This window comes from Drosophila teissieri, chromosome 3R, assembly GCF_016746235.2.
Source record: "Drosophila teissieri strain GT53w chromosome 3R, Prin_Dtei_1.1, whole genome shotgun sequence".
Taxonomy (NCBI): Eukaryota; Metazoa; Arthropoda; class Insecta; order Diptera; family Drosophilidae; genus Drosophila; species Drosophila teissieri.
Window position 1 is genome coordinate 24,711,061 of NC_053032.1, and position 16,269 is coordinate 24,727,329.

The 16,269-nt window shown below is 42.7% G+C and overlaps 1 protein-coding gene across 1 annotated transcript in view; it reads left to right on the forward strand.

The window, feature by feature from the left end:
• The window catches only part of LOC122621723 (homeobox protein 13), a 63,174-nt gene that overhangs the window by 9,665 nt on the left and 37,240 nt on the right, over positions 1–16,269 (forward strand). Inside the window, exon 2 of the mRNA XM_043799681.1 lies at positions 9,263–9,333. The gene's annotated coding sequence lies outside the window, so the exon portion shown is untranslated. The remainder of the gene's footprint in view (positions 1–9,262; positions 9,334–16,269) is intronic.

The following is a 16,269-nucleotide window of genomic DNA, read 5'->3' on the forward strand; positions in this document are numbered from 1 at the left end:
AAGGTTGTTTGCTAAGCATTGTTGTTTGATCGGCCCATGTCTGGTTTTTATTTTATGATTATTATAAATTTTTTTTCTTTTTGTTTTTATTTGAAAATTGCCGTCGCCCCAACAAAAGACTTAGGCAACAAACCTGGGGCAATGTGGTGTTTTTTCTTATTTTGTTTGGTATTTCAGCGCGGGTAATAAATGATTTATTTTGGCTTGTGTTTGCCGGCGCTGTCCGTTGCAATTAGTTGGAGTTTAATTGAAACCGGAGCAGCCGCCCAAAAAAAATGCTTTATTTTTTCTACCGGAGTTGCGTCCGTCTTCAACTCTTCCCCTATCTTTCGGGCCGATCAGCCAAGGCTGCGGTGTCAGGCTGCATTAATGTGTCGGCCTGGTTTTCTGGTTCAAGTACGTTTCCTTCGCTGACGTCGGGCAAATTCCATTTCATGGCCATTTGCATGGAAATCGCCTCGTCGTCTTCCGTTGTCAATAACGATTTCCATCATCATCATCGTCATCAGCTGCTGCTGCTGCGGCTGCTGCTGCTGCATCATCCTGTCCCCGGATTGGATTCGGGATCGTGTGTCTACCCCCACTGAAAGTGGAATGCGAACCAGTTTTGTGGCAGCTAAGATCGAATCTCCGTTCCCCCCACCCCACCCAAGCAAAAGCCTCAACTGGCGTGCAGTTTTCGCCAACTAATGAAATACATATATGCAAAAAATCAAACTAAAGACTTTGGCCCGTTATCAGCCGCCTGTATTTCTCGGAGTTTACCCCTCAACCGCCGATTGCCCCTCGCCACACAGCGCTTTGTTATAGTGTTGAACATCAACGGAACGGTTTTCGGGTCTTTTGTCCCCAAAAATAGTATGCATAATTTATGAGACACAGCCCGTGGTTGCATCGCTTTATTATGCTAATGTCGCCGGTGGTAATTTGTTCATTCCGTTTCTGGCCAGCTGGGCTTAGTGTCATAATTAAGCGGCTAATTGATTTGTTGCAGGCGTTTGTTATTATTCCGTTTTATGAATTGATTGGTGATTAGTGATTAGCCAAGGCTCGCCAAGGTGCCAACAGCTTCATCAATCAATTAGCCACGCCGAGATGTATTTCCCCGATTGCGTGCTCAAAACTAAGACGGAAAAATACAAAAAAGGGAAAAAAATATTTAGAAAAAAACGCCTGTACCGACTAAGCTGCGAATGCAATCGCAATCGCAATGAATTTGGCAATAGCTGGGACACCCAAAAGAAACAGCAACGGAAATGCCATAAACCATATAAAAGAGAGCAATGATTAGAGGCTGCAAACTGCAAACTGCGACAGACACAGCGACCAGTCTTGAAGTCTTGACCACGTCGTCGTGTCTGTCCTGACTTGGCCATAAGTTGTGGAGCTGCGCTCCATGTTGTTGGCCAGAGTGTGTGTGTGTGTGTGTGTGTGCCCCCGCGAGAGGTCGTCCAGTCAGCCAGTGAGATCCGGCTCGGGTTTTGGCCCAGACTCTGCGACTGCAACTGCAACTGCGACTGGGCGATGCTTGTTACAAATATTTTAAAGCGCTTAATAATATGCAGTCTATTATTGTTATTGGCATCGTTGCGGCACATAAAACATGCAATTGGCATTATTAACGCCATCGGCTGGGGTCGTTTCGTTGTTCGAGGGAGTCCGCCAAAACCAAATCAACTCCTTTGCTGCAGATTTTCTTTTTGTTTTTTATTATTATTTTGTGCGGGGCGTGTGTGGGAATGCTGCAACGCTGATTGATTATGCTCACTGGCCAACTGGCGTTTGTAATGTAATGTTTTTCAGCGTTTCCTATGCAAAACCCAACCCAAAAACTTTGTTCACACCTGGCCAGGGCATTAATAAACATCGAAATTAACCGCACTCTAATTAACCGAAATACATTTGAATATCGATATGGCGGCATGGCGGTCTTGCGATCTGGGGTCGCATTCGGCACGCAAGCGACATTGATTGAATCAAAGGAAACCAGCCGTTGCTGCTGGCTAATTAAAAGCAAAAGTGTTGCTAATAAATATTTTTATATAATGGCTTCATAAAGTGCGTGATTCGGGCGGGATCTGCTCTAGCGGAACGCGAATTGAATAATAAAGCTCATGGCTCCCTGCTCCAAACACGATTATGAATGCGAATAGGATTCGAGATTTGAGTTTTGGGTATGGGTACGGGTATGCATTCGAGGTGCATTAGTCTAATGAGCGGACCGAAAAGATTTGCGTGACTTGCCAAAAACGTTTTTTTTTTCTTTTTTTTTCATATACCGAGCTGTTGGCTAATTCTTCAACTCCTTGAGCTGTGGGCGTGTTGTGGTGTAAATTCGATTGCATTATGCTTGTTCCAGCAAGAAATTAAGTTAAACTTCACATGGCCATTACAACTGAAATGTACACCACTATTTACTAAATTATTTGTACCTTATTTTGTAATATTTAAAAATACATGTCAGTTTAATCAAAAAATACTTCGTTTAGACTAACATATAAGAAATACAATAAACAGCTTAAACACTTCATAATACGTTAACCTCCGCCTATGGAAACTTCCATATTTAAATTAAATAGCTTTTATTTGATTCAACAAATTCAACAAATTTCAATCTATTCATACGAAATCCCAAACTTGTTCTATCGCATTTGAGCCAAAATCCAGATTAAGCAATTAAAACAGTCAGCACAATCAAACCATTCAATAATCTCGAATCCAAACCTCTGTTAATCTCAGTCAACTTCAATTTCCACACGAATTTTTGGGACTTTTATCTCACAGTTCACCTCTTTTCGAGTGCATCTCGTGGTGTGAGAGATGCAATATATTTCTGCACTGCCAACTGCCGACTGCCGGCTGGCTGATGACTGATTTCGATTTCCTTATTGCCAAATTGCTGGCTTTCAAGTAAGCCGCCATTGCCGCCGACGCGTCGCTAACTGCGTGCAAATGCGGCGGCAACGCGGCGTATGCGCATTTTTAATTGCCCCAACATGTTGCACCGAAGATTGGCAGCACCGCTTTTATACATTTTTTTCAAATCATTTTTTCCATAGCTAAGCTTTTTTTTTTTGAGGCAATCTACCTCTCTGTCAAATCGCTTGCGGCGCGGCAAATTAAAATTGACATTTGAACAGCTCCAACTCCGTCGCGTTAATTTCAAATGGCTCACCATTTTTGGTCAGGCAGGCGTTTACTTTTTTATTTTCGCGCACTTTATGAATTATCAATATGGAGCCGCCGCCCCGCGGATGACACAAAATGTGAACTGTTACTGGCCAACTGCCGCATTTGGTCTTTTTCGGCGGCTTTTCGCAACGCAGGAAATAGTTTCCATCGCAGCCGCTCCATATAAGGTCTAAGTATTTGCCAAATCACACGCCGCCACACAGTTTCCCCCAAAGACAATGCCGTCGTCCAGTTTGCTGCAGAGACCAATCTTTGGAGGGAATTCCAGGAGGTCAGGGGAATTCGGGGGTATCTCAGTGCTTGGGACTAGCAAAACTAGAGCTCTGGTCACGATTTTAACATTTTTGAGCATGCGCAGTGCGCACCCCGAAATTTTGCAGCGTTTGCCCATTAATTTTCATTGAAAACGTTTTCATATTTTGTGCCACAGTTTTCAGTTTTCAGTTTACAGTTCTCTCGTCGTTGCCCCGCCAACTCGATGGCTGTGGTTGTTGTGGCCACATTTTCGTATAGCACAATATTTTCATTGTAGTGTTTTGGCATATATTTATGTGCCGTAAAAAAAATGCGATCAAGATAGCAGCCAGGACCAGGTCCAACCCATGGCCCAGACTGGCTTTTCCAAGTACTCGACCAAGTACTGCCCACATGTGCACTCATAAAAAATGCAAAGCTCCAAACACAATTTATGTAAAATTCGCAAGTAAAGATCATTAAACAGAAGAAGGAAAAACAGAACAGAAGTTTACATGAGTGATTGGGATTCTCTTTTGGTCTATTTTGATTTAATTTTTTAGCCACCATAAATATGTATAACTATTTTGTACAACATATTTTCTAATTTGTCTTATTTTTTCTGAGTGATAGCTCTGCGGTTCAACTTTGCACTTCAATTGCGGCCCGCAGTTTGGGGGCGCTGGTGCAAATTAATGGATTCATTCAGCATTTTGGCAGCTGCGGCTGCGCGGCGAAGTTCAATGTTTATGTTAACAACTTGGCACCTTTTGGATGGCCGCGGGTGCTGGCGGAGGGTGTTCCTCATTTAATTGAATCTCTTGTTTAATTTATCAATTAGAGTGTGGCCTTTGTTAATTAATGCCCGACCGGCTTAAATGCTGGCCAAATTAGCGGCCAACTAGCATGGCCATTTGGGACGCAGTCAGGAAACAAAGAAACCACAAATTGACCGGTCTCTTATTGTATTTTGTATATTGTATTTACTTTTTTTTTGTATTTGGTTGAGTTTAGAGGTTTTATTCTCCCATTTTTTTATTTCGGGGTGTGGACCAGGGCGAGTCCCTGGCTCTGCCGAGAAACAAATGCTAATTATATGGCTACCGAGTGAGTACGTTTCCCCTGCGAAACGAAGCTCTTATTGATTCTCGACGCTGGGCAAGGTTATGATTTCGCATTCGCGTCTCTTTTTATGTACCTCCAGTGCCAGTACCCACCTGCCACGCCCCTTTAATTGCCACCTAGCATTTAAGTTAACTAACTGTTCATAAATAGTTATGGCATACACGGTCGGTCAGCCGGGCATTTGAGCTAAAGAAACTCAGCTCAACTCTACTCAAAAACCCGGCTGCGCCCACAAAACTTGGCTCAGTACCACAATCTGCAGTCATTGCAGGCCAACTTGGTAGTGCCTTTTTGTCTTTAGGTCTTGCCATTGTTAGCGCAACAAATTTATTTTCCCACTCTCGACTGGAGCTTTGGTTTTTTACTGACTCTGCTGCTGCCACTGCCACTGCTGCTGCTGCTGCCACTGCGACTGCCATTGCCTAAACAAAAATTAGTTAATTTAGCGCATTTTGCTGGATTTTAGCACTGCTGCTGCCAATTTGATTTGCGGGCCAATTGCTGATTGCTTTATTAACCGTTAATTCGCCGTGCGAGCCATGTCCTTGGTCTGCAAAATATGGCTTCCGCAATGCTCAAACAAAAATAGGTTATTTATGCTTCCTACAGTAAATATTGGGATTGGTAAATACGATTTTAATATCTAAAAACTGAAGCAATATAAAGCGCACTTAATGAAGTCCATTAGTGAATAATGGTTTTCTATGCGGTTTATAGGCTTGGCAATGCTACAGGCTTCTATAAAAAAATATGTGATTTCATTTAAAACGGAAATCCTATTAACATATCTCAACTTATTGGCACTCAGATCTATAATTCAATTGTTTATCAATTTTGCTAGTATTTCAATTGTTTTATATTACAAATAATTTAGTTACCGGCAAAGTTCTTGAATTGAATTTAATATTAATAATTCAAATAGGGTAACCTCCCATTTCCTTTTCATTGACGAAGATGCAGCGTTCCGGTTCCCATTGTCAGCTGACTTTTCTCCCTAATTAAATTATGCGTCTGCTCTTTGAGATTGGTCCAGCCCGAGTTTTCCCAGCTTCATAAATTTTCCCAAATGCAAAGCGCTGGAAATGGAAATGCAGCCAGATCTCAGGCTCCCAGGCATTAATCAGACGGCTCTAAAGGAGACCCCACACACAATTGAGCCCCAAAGGGGCGGCAGTTCATTCATTCATGCGTGGATTGTTCAAAGCTGCCCCAACATTTGGAGGTGTCGTTTATGCAAATGCGCCACGTCAAATGCCACAAAAACCAAACACGCCCAACATGTCGCAGTGGATGTCAGAGGGCGTATATAGTGGGGCCTAATTGCCCGATATACATACCTACTACTCGTATGTGGCTGGAACATGGGCTATTGTGATGCAAAAATCGAGTTAAATGCAGTCTGAATGACTGAATGACCGAGTGTGTGAGTGGCGAATTTGCATAAATTAAGCCACTTGGAGTCGCCGATGCTGAGATGTTGGATATCGATGCCGTGTGTCAATCAGCGGCGCATGCAAATCAATCAGCCGATGGACAAGTTATTCGTCATACACCAGACAGTTGGCCACAATTTATGAGCCATCAGCAGGCCACTTAACAAGCGCAAAAAAAAAACACAATAACAATGGCCACAATAAAACAAATAAAAAATAAACAACAAACAATCAAAAACAAAACCACAAAAAGTGCTTAGACTTGCATTGCTTTCGATGCTCTCTGTTAAGAGATGCGTTTATCACATTTATTTATATCTATTTATGGTCACCGAATTGCCTGACCCTACCGAAAATACTAAAAAAAAAGGAAAAAAAGAAGAAAATAGTAGGCAACAAAAAGTGAATGTTTTTTATGCTGAGCCATACGTCAGTTTCGCCCGACGAGTGGTACCATCGCATACAATTATGACTTTACACTTTGTGCCACCTTTTTGGGTGGTTTACGATGCGGCAGTCAGCGTTTTATGGCCCATCGTTTAGGCCCGGCTAATGGCTGTTAGCTTTGAAAAAGTGTTGACACTTTACTCAAGTCCTCTTCTTTTTTTTAAGCCAAAATATCAATAAATGCTCGTAAAACGTAAGCCGCTCAAAGAATATGCAAAAAAATGAAAAAATCTGGGTCTTTTCATTTCATTTCCGTTTCTCGTCTAAAAGGAATCTAAGAGCTGGCATCGTGTTAATGCTGTGCGAAGACGGTCCACAAAAGGCACCAGGCTCGTGAACCGACTTAAGTATTGTCAGGGGATTAGGCATTAGTTGGGACTTGTTCTCGGCTTGTACGAGTATGTGAAAGATCTGCATACGATTATTATATTATATTATAATTTGAGTGGGCTTGCGGTGAAATCGTGAATGAAGTCGATCGACCAGAAGTCATGAATGAAATGCTGCTATTGTGAATAGTTTTACTACCTGGAGTTCATTCACCAAACTCTGAAAGTTTTCTCTACATTTCAAACACCTTACAAAATTACCTGCGCCCATTTCAAAGGCAGAGACCCCACCCATTGGGAAACCCATAAGGAAAATGTAGAAAAAAAACTGAAGCAAGCAAAAAATAAAAGAGCTAAGACCATTTTGGCAATTTGGAGCAGAGCAGGCTGTAAGAAATGTTGAAATACTTAACAAAATCCACAAGTAACGACAACAATAAAAAATAAACGAACGTTTTTATAGCTTTTCAATTGATTTTAAAGTTTTTGGCGTGCAGAGCAATAAATAAAACTGCGTACGGCGCATTATACAATAATAAATCTCCGAGACCGCAGTCGCAGTCGCAGTCTGAATACCCATACCCATACCCATTCACATTCACATTCGATGTGTGAGTGCACTTGTGCGCGAATACTCGATGCGATATTCGCAGGTATTCGCATTCACAGGTATTCGCAAAAAAGTGGGCGTGCTGCGTGTTTCGTTGTTGGCAGCGCACTTTGCGCATTAAAATGCCGCGCATGCGTGCCAAAGTGTTGCAACGTCAGTCAGCCAAGTCAGCCAAGTCACCAAGTCGCCTGAAGTTGCCCCACGTTGCCCCGCTCCCTTCGGCAGGATGTTGCTTGTATTCACATCCAGATCATGTTGTGCAATATCCATAAAAGAAACACTTCTGATCGGAAGCGATCCCCTCACTTTTTTTGTCGCCGTAATTAATGCCGCACTTTTATTCATAATAAATTCACTTTAAATGCATGTTTTCTCGCGCATTAAAAGCGCATAAATTAAAAATCAACACCCAAATGCGTCAACAGGCGTCTCGCAAGCTGCGTGTGGCAGAGTCTCATGGCGTTTCTGGCGGGGATTCGGCTGGGACGTGGCCATGGCCATGGCTGCCTCATCACTCATACGCAATGAAGACATTTATATGGCAAAAGCCATTTAGCGCCAGCATCGTTGTCGTTGACGCTTCTTTTTGGCGCCACCAGTAGCAGTTGTTCAACGCAGGGGTGTGGCAAAAAGGGGGTTTCTCAGGCATTGTATAAGTGAAAAACTTTGTGGCGTCTTTGGTGATTCCCCCAAACAAACAGCAGTAAATTCAGTTGTCATTTATAATAACTACGCATATAAATACATTTGCTTTTAGCAACAATAAAAACACTCATCTTCGTTCATTGCATTTGAAGTTTACTGGAAAAATGTTAGATTATTAAAATCCTATTAACAGCTAACAAAAGCCAAACATCTCATTTTAATAAGAACATGTTGACCACGGACTTTGTATGTTCAGTATAAATATAGTTTCAAAAGCCATTATAAAATTCAGGGAATACCCAAAAATCACCTGCAAAGTGAAATTGTATACAGCGCTTGATGGAATTTATCATTGAATGTTTGCTTCGATATTTTCGTATGTTTTGTGTTATATTTAACATATGTTGCAACTTTGGCTATACCCCCTCTACGGCCCTGCTTTGGGCCAGCTCACGCACTGGTCAGCTTCTTTTGGCCATCCATCTAGCCGCCATCCTCCATCCCACATCCCCCTTCCCCATCAATGCATTCAGTATGCCTAGCCTATTGCTTATCTGGCGGACTTGGCCATTTTCTAGCCGCCAAACACAAAACACACGCAATGGGCGTCGCCAGGCAACAAGCACCATGCACCATGCACCATGCAGCGGGCACCTGTTGCAGCGGAGGCACTTGCTCTTGTCGCCCGATGAAATCAGAGCAAGGCGAGACACACACTCTGTGTATCTGCAGGTCTGCTCCATGGAGTAAATATATATCTACACGCGGGCAGCGTGTATCTATGTGATGACAGCGACTTGTGCGTTGGCTTTGCCTGTGGAACATGTTAATTCGAGTGTTGCATAAGGGGGAAAGTAGGGGGGGAAAACGAGGAAAAGCGGAAAAAACGGAGTAACGCTACATGGCAGACCGTTGGCTGGAAGCTGGGAGTTGGTAGTTGGGAGTTGGGAGCTGGAAGCTGAGAGCTGGAAGCTGCTCCTTATTTTATGTAATTGCCAACTAAACACTTTCGGGCTTAATGTCCCCTCGACGCCCCATTGCAAATGTGGCTCGTCGTTTATGTCTAATTAAAATTGCTCTGCGTGCCGGGCGTGCCAAACGCTAAACTGCTGCTATTTTCCTTCGTTTTTGTTTTTTTGTTGTTTTCTCTCTGGAACGGGGTGTACTTATATGTACTTATATGTTAAGTGTGCTGATTTGTATTAATTATAACGCTTTAATGTGACTTCGCTTGAAACTATTTGCAGTGCTCTACAACGACTACTCATTGGCATTTCCTGCGCGCACACAGTCTTCCTGCTCCGCTGGGGCAGCCAAAGTAAGTCAATAAATCTATGCAAAACTTATTATAAATCTCAGACGAGTATGACAAACTGCTAAGCGGGCACTTTTTAATTACCTGTTTTTGCCACACTGAACCAGCTAGCTAGCTGGCTGGCTGGCTTAATAAGCCGCCTTAATTTGGCTTAATTTGCGGGCGGCCACAGGGTCGTATGAGTAACGTTTAATTGCTGGCCAAAACAAAGGCGGCCAAGAATTTCAGCTGGAATTGCTCATTACGTACGGGCCATTCCTCGGAAATAGCTCACAGTAGCTGGCCGCCATAGCAATAACAATAATAATAATTAAAAACCAATTTTTGCCAACTTTTTCGCTTCGTTTGCTGGCTCCGCTGGGCCGTTAGACAGCAACTAACTGGGCTATAAACACATGCCACATATGTACATATGTATTTAGGTGCCCACTATACGAAATTGCTTAGTCAAGCGGCCATAAACGGCGCCTGAAATCTAAAACAAAAAAAAAAACATAATAATAATAATAATAAACTGGGCGCAGCACTTTGCCATAGAGCGCAACTGAAAATTAAAAACATATAGATCTGCGAAACAGATTGCAGGTAAATAGTATTGCAATTAATAATTTAGCAATAAAATTTAGCACCCTGCACTGGAATTATAACAGCGGCTATTAACAATTAAGCCTTGCCACTTAGGCAGATGCCAACAGCAAACAAAACAACAACAAAAAAAAACGGTAATAATTCTTATAAAAAACTACAAGCAATGGCAACAAAAATTTGTCTGTCCAAATTTTTCGTCCGCCGCATTAGCAACTGCAATTGTTGCTGCATTTACCGCATTTACTGCTGCCACCGGGGTTAGGCAACAATTAAGCAATTTTCATAATTACAAACAATGACCAATTTTTTGACACGCTTGCAAAGCGCGCAAAATTTTTTTGATTTTAACCAGCGGCAACCTGCAGCAGCAACCAGCAACAACAACAACGGCAAGCAGCAACATTGCCGCAGCAAGTGCAACTACAAGTGCAACTGCAACTGCAGCGGCGCAAAACGCTGATTTGTGCCTGGTCGGCAGTTGATGCATGTTTAATCAGTTTTGACTGCGGAATAGAGGAAATTTTTACCTCACTGGCTTGTGGTTGTAAACTGCATGCTAAACGGAAAGAATTGTTGCCCTAGGGAATCGATTTTTACACGATCTAGTGCATTTTATCTTGTAACTGAGCAGAGTTTATGGGAAGGTCGCGTACTCAAGCAATAATTATAGTACTGAACTAAAAATCGTAGTAATAAGTTCTTAATAAATCTAAAGATATTGTGATTATGTTTAAAATAAATAGCTTACCACCTACTTATACATATGAGACCTCTTTTACTTAGCTCAAACTAATAAAATTCTATAGAACAGTGAAGATTTTCTCGGAGTGCACCGAAACAGAATAATAAGCTCACATTTTAAGTAGCCAAATCTACCGAAAAGCGCATGCTCACATGCAACATGGCTAAATGGCCAACAATCGGAGGTGCCGGCGACAGGATGAGGGGGACATTGCAGCTTCCACCTGACAACAATCACGTGCCCAGCAAATGTGCGGCAGACAATTGACCAGCGGCTGCCACCGACGTGTCGTGCATTAGAGTTGAGATTGTGGAATCGCGAGGGGAGAGGCGGGGAATGTGGAGCGATTTATATAATCAGCAGCGACACAAAACGTGGCAACATACTGCAAATAATTCGCCGCTTTGGGCAATCTAAAACAATTTGCGTTTTGTGTATCGGGTGCAGGGAAACACCGAAAAATACGAGAAACGATTGCAGTTTTTGCCATTTGGGTCTCAGCATTTTGCGTGCTGTGAGGATTGGGCAATTGGGCTGGCGGTGGTCAGTGGGTGCAGTGCAGCGGCTTTTTGTGTTCATTATTATTATTTTTGTTGGCTTTTCCAGCGGGCTGGGAGACATCTGAGCCGCGGTTGTCCCACCCGCAATTAATGCATAATAATTGCAAACGAAAACCGAGTCGAGTCAGCGAATCGAGTTGCCACAAAATGCGGCAAGTGTTGCGAATGCAGCCGGCCAAGTCTCTAGGGTCTTCGCCGGCCACACGATATTAAACAATAATTGTAACTGTAAAGTGAGCTTAACGTGAGTGCATCAAAGCATAATCTCTCTTGCAACAGAGATATATAAATACAGATATAGATACAGATACAGCTACAGATACAGATACAGATACGACTGCAGACGGATGGAAGCCAAAGCGCAGACTGTAAAACAAAACACAGAAAAATATTCATTGAAGAAAAAAGCCAGCCAACAGACAGACATACAGACAGACAAACAGACAGAGAGACAGACAAACCGAGGAGTCAAGAAACTTGGCTAGTACGTAAAACATACCGCCTTATAATTAGAGCAGAAATTCTGACGTTTCTATTTCAATTTTCCAACAAACGCCACGCAAAACTGCCACGCCAAGTGACGTTTTGATTGAGTGATTGGCAACAAGACGTGGTCTTCAGCCGACTGGGTCGCTTTTTGGACCCGGTAGCCAACCAGGCAGCAAGTGTTTGCCCACTGCGGTCTACCTCTACCACTACCACTACCACTACCTCAACACTCCACTGCTCCACTGTGCCATGCCAATCCGATGCGATGGTTGCAAATATCTGCATACCAGCGGCTCTGGCCACTGGAATAACTGAATGAAAATCGTTGTGAAAGAAGGTCTCGGATTACCCTCGACAGCGATCCGCTGCAGGTTGCTGTCGCACTCCAAATCCGGCACGTAATTCAAGCTCGGGAGAAATTTCTTCCATCGCCGTAACAACAAAAACCGTTTCAACTGTCACCACTTTTGTCAACACATTTTTATTTATATACAACATATATAAGCCAAAAAGACTTCTTATAAACAATCTTATAGATGGAAAAACCTCTGCGGTCGTGTATACATTGTTGCAGCATTTATAATTATCACAAGACAGTTTAGCAAAAATTAGAAAAATCAATGTTGAGGCTGCTGCCACACCCACCTTATGCCACCATACGAGTTCCAAGTGGTAATTGCACCAATTTGAATACGTAATAAAATCGAATGAGCAGCCAATCGATTAGCGATCTAACGCGCCCATTGTGTGGTCGTATCGGAACTCTTTTTTATTTTCTATTTATTTATTTTTCTTCAATTTTTTTACCCCCCTCCCCATACGATCAAAGCGTTATATAGCCAAAGCTATAGCGCACGAGCTAGACGCCGAGACGTTTGTCCGGCTTTTGGTCGATCGGATCGGATCGGTTTGGATCGGATCGTATCGTATCGTATCGTATTGGATTGGATCGATCGACTTGCGGATACTGCCACCGCTCAATGTGAAGGTCAGTAGGTGGCGGCCAGCAACCAGAAACTGCAAACAATCAATTAGACTGAATGCCTAAAACGGTAAAATCCATATGTGCACTGTGCACCAGATAGTTGGGAATGGTAATAGATAATGCCATGCACATGTGTACATATAGCTGTCGATCAGGAATATATATATGTATATGGGTGTGCCGGCGCAGCGATCTGTTTCCAGTCTGGGCCTCAAGATCAAGGTGAGACTGCACTGGGGAGTCGTGTAAATAAAAAACAAGGGAAGTTTCATTTATGCACAGGTTTTCGATTACGCATGGTATTCTGGAAGTTCCGGAAAAGATAACTACTTGCATATATTGTTTTGTCAAATAATTCCAGTAATATACACTTAACTCACAACTAACACTTTATGCAAACATAAGTTTTGCAGTAATAACACTTATTATCTTATCTTAATTATAGTATTTTACAGAATTTTGGTTATTTTTAAGTGATGGGAGCTTTTAAAAGACTGGGAAGCCGAATTATAAGCCAGGCTTTATATTGTTAAGTCACTTAATGGGAACGTTTAAGTTTACTGCTAGTTCGAGTAGATTTTCATCGAAAGTCTTTCTACGGAAACCAATTGACAGAAGTCAGGTCTGTGTATTTTAACAGCGGGTTTAAGTACCTGTGGTCAATCAATAATTTTGTTCCAAGAAATGGCAACCGTAAATTCCCCAATCGATGGCCATTCGAAAGCGTTTTCGATAGTTGGATTAGTGTCGCCTTAGCTAATGGCCAGTTGGGTCACCATTGTCCACTGGCCAAATGCTAGTGCTCATTGTAATTGTTAATTGCTTTCTTTAATGCCAGTGTTTTGGGCTTGTTCCAGTGACGAGATCAAGTGCCGCCCACGCCCCGTAACAAGTAAATACCAGATGGCAAAGCTCTCGGCTAGGTGCTCCAATTCGATTTGGACTGTTTTGACAGTCTGCAGTTATTGTTTGATGCGCTGTCCAAGTGATGAGTTCATTAAGTGTGCCATAATTGAGCCTTTAATGCTAAAGCTCTGGCCACGTGAATGGGCGTGCGTTTTGACAGTCAGATTGACTGACTGCCCGAATGGTTTGCTCTCTTGTATTTTTTATATTTTTTGCTGACTGACTGACAGCCTGACACTGATGGGCCAAAAGCAGTTGTGGTGCTCAATAGCTCTATGCGTTTGGCCTAGTGAAATTGATACAATGGGCCGCAATGAAAGTAGGCGAGCGCAAAACTAAGCCAACTACTTTGATGGCCACCACTTCCTGCTTCGCACAGCGCAGCTTCTATTTTAAGTCGCGCTTAAGTGTATTGGGTTTAATGTGCGCCCCTTTTAATTAAAACAAGGGCTTGGTTATCTGGTTACCCACTGGTTGCAAGACCTCTGGTCAGGGCGCAGTGAAATTACTGACATTTGATGCCATTAGCACAAATTTAGGCATCTGCAATTGCTAAGCCCACGACTCGACTCGACTCGAACATATTGATTTCCCAGACCGCGCGTGGCAAACCAAATTGATTTGAATCGAATTGAATATCAGGCAGGCAGCCCCACAAGCCGACCAGATGAAATAGATCCGCTTTAATATCGGTAATTAGGACCACACCTATGCCATATTCAAAGTGATTTTTATTACAATCGCAAGCTCTGCAAACGTTGTTTAGATGCTGACTTATTTATTTTTTTGCCTTTTTTATGTTTATGGCCAGCTGCCTTTTGGCCAAAACTCGATTAGTTTCAATTTGCCGTTTGTGTGGCGGTAGAAGTAGTATGCTTTATGACTATTGTTGTTGGCCAGCGTCTGTGTGTATATACATATATTTTATAATGGTTTTAATGGAACCACTGGCTTTGAGATAGTTGGGGGCACTTGCATATCACACGAGATAAGCTGACCTTAAACTTGCCGGTCCGCTTTGGTTGTGCAGAATTTGAATCAACCATGCAGCGGTCAACTTCTATGTGCAATTAGTTTTCCCGTGTATCTGTCTCTATATCTCTCCCTTTTAGTTTTCCTTCTTTGTTTCTGACTGCGTGGAAAGTCGGGGGCTTTTCATATTTCGGATTTCGTGGCGAGCTGGGCAGCAGCAGCAGGTGGTCTCCACTGCAACGCCGCCAAAAGCTAATTGTGTTTTTCTCACATTTGCAGTTAGGCACCGTTGTGTATCTGTGAGATACTCGTACTGTGGCTCATATGTGAGCCTAAAACAAACACACAATAAATTGCCTGTGCACAGCAGGCGACCAGGCTACGTTGCTTGTGTTTCATGGTGTTTCTTTTTCTTTTTTTTTTTATTTTTATGCTGTTGGTGCAGCGGTTCTACTTCCATTTCATTTTGCATGCTGTAAATTAAGGCAGGTTGTCCGAATGCGAATGCGATTTCTGGTAATGGAGGAAATCGTTAGGATTCAGCTATTAAATACGTATAATTGCTTGTTAGCGATTCGGAATGAGAATTAAAGGCTCTTTTTCCCAACTGCAGACGACGACTGCAGACTGGCGAGTTGAGAGAGTGAGAAAACCCAAATTGAATCCGCTTTTCAAAACACAGCAACAGCAGAATAATTTTTCCGGTTTTCCATGCACATAAAAGATGCCACTATCAATACCAAAAAGAATGCTTAAATAAATATTTAGATGCTTTAAAACTCAAAATGAATCTAGCTATATATCTTAGCTTACCTTTTGTATATCCATACATACTACTTCTAATAATATTTGGATTAATATATTTAAGGATTAAGTTCCTTTTCTCCCGGTACATGGAGACGAAATATTTCTATCTGCTGGTTGCAAATGCATCCCATGGATCTTCTATGCGATTCTCAGGCATTTGGCTGTCATCGTTGCCATTGCGTTCGCCTCCCAGTGGCTACCTGTGTTTTCTCTCGCTGTCATCGGATCTGCGGCCAGTTATCTCACATTTGTATCCGCTGGCCGGCTATCAAGGCTGCATCGCCTTATGACTACCAGATTTTCAAATCCGCCAACCGGTTGGCGACTCTCCAAACCGACAAAACGACAAAACCCCGACGACAACTGGCTCAGAGCTCATGCTTCATTAGACGTCACATTTGGCAAACTTCGCGGAGTGTGCAAAAGCAAAAGCTAAAGCTAAAGTGCCAGTGCGAAAACGAAAACGAGTCGTCATCTGACAAGGAGATCATGATGCCAGGATTGCTGATACGGCAGATTTTCCCAGAGATTTTCACCGTGAGCGCCACAACTAATGAAGGCAGAGGCGCAGAAATGAGTATGGTCTGCGAAAATTCGCATAAATAAGCCTGCATTTTATCCTGCGGACAGGTGCGCTTTTTTTTTTTGAGGCAAAATGGTAACGCGCTCATGCAGATAAACAGTTGGGAAAACGCTTTTGGAGCGGACCACATGTGGGCTGAGCGATGAGCTTGAGTGTCTGCAATAGCAATTTTGAAGAAGGAGTGGGCCAAATGTGCAGTCTGCATAAATTTAATGCCCTGCCAGTGCAGTGGATGTGGCAGCCCATTTGCTGTTCGGTTGCGCCCCTGACACATTCAAGAATGTTCCTCAAGTCGGTCGCTTCCGAG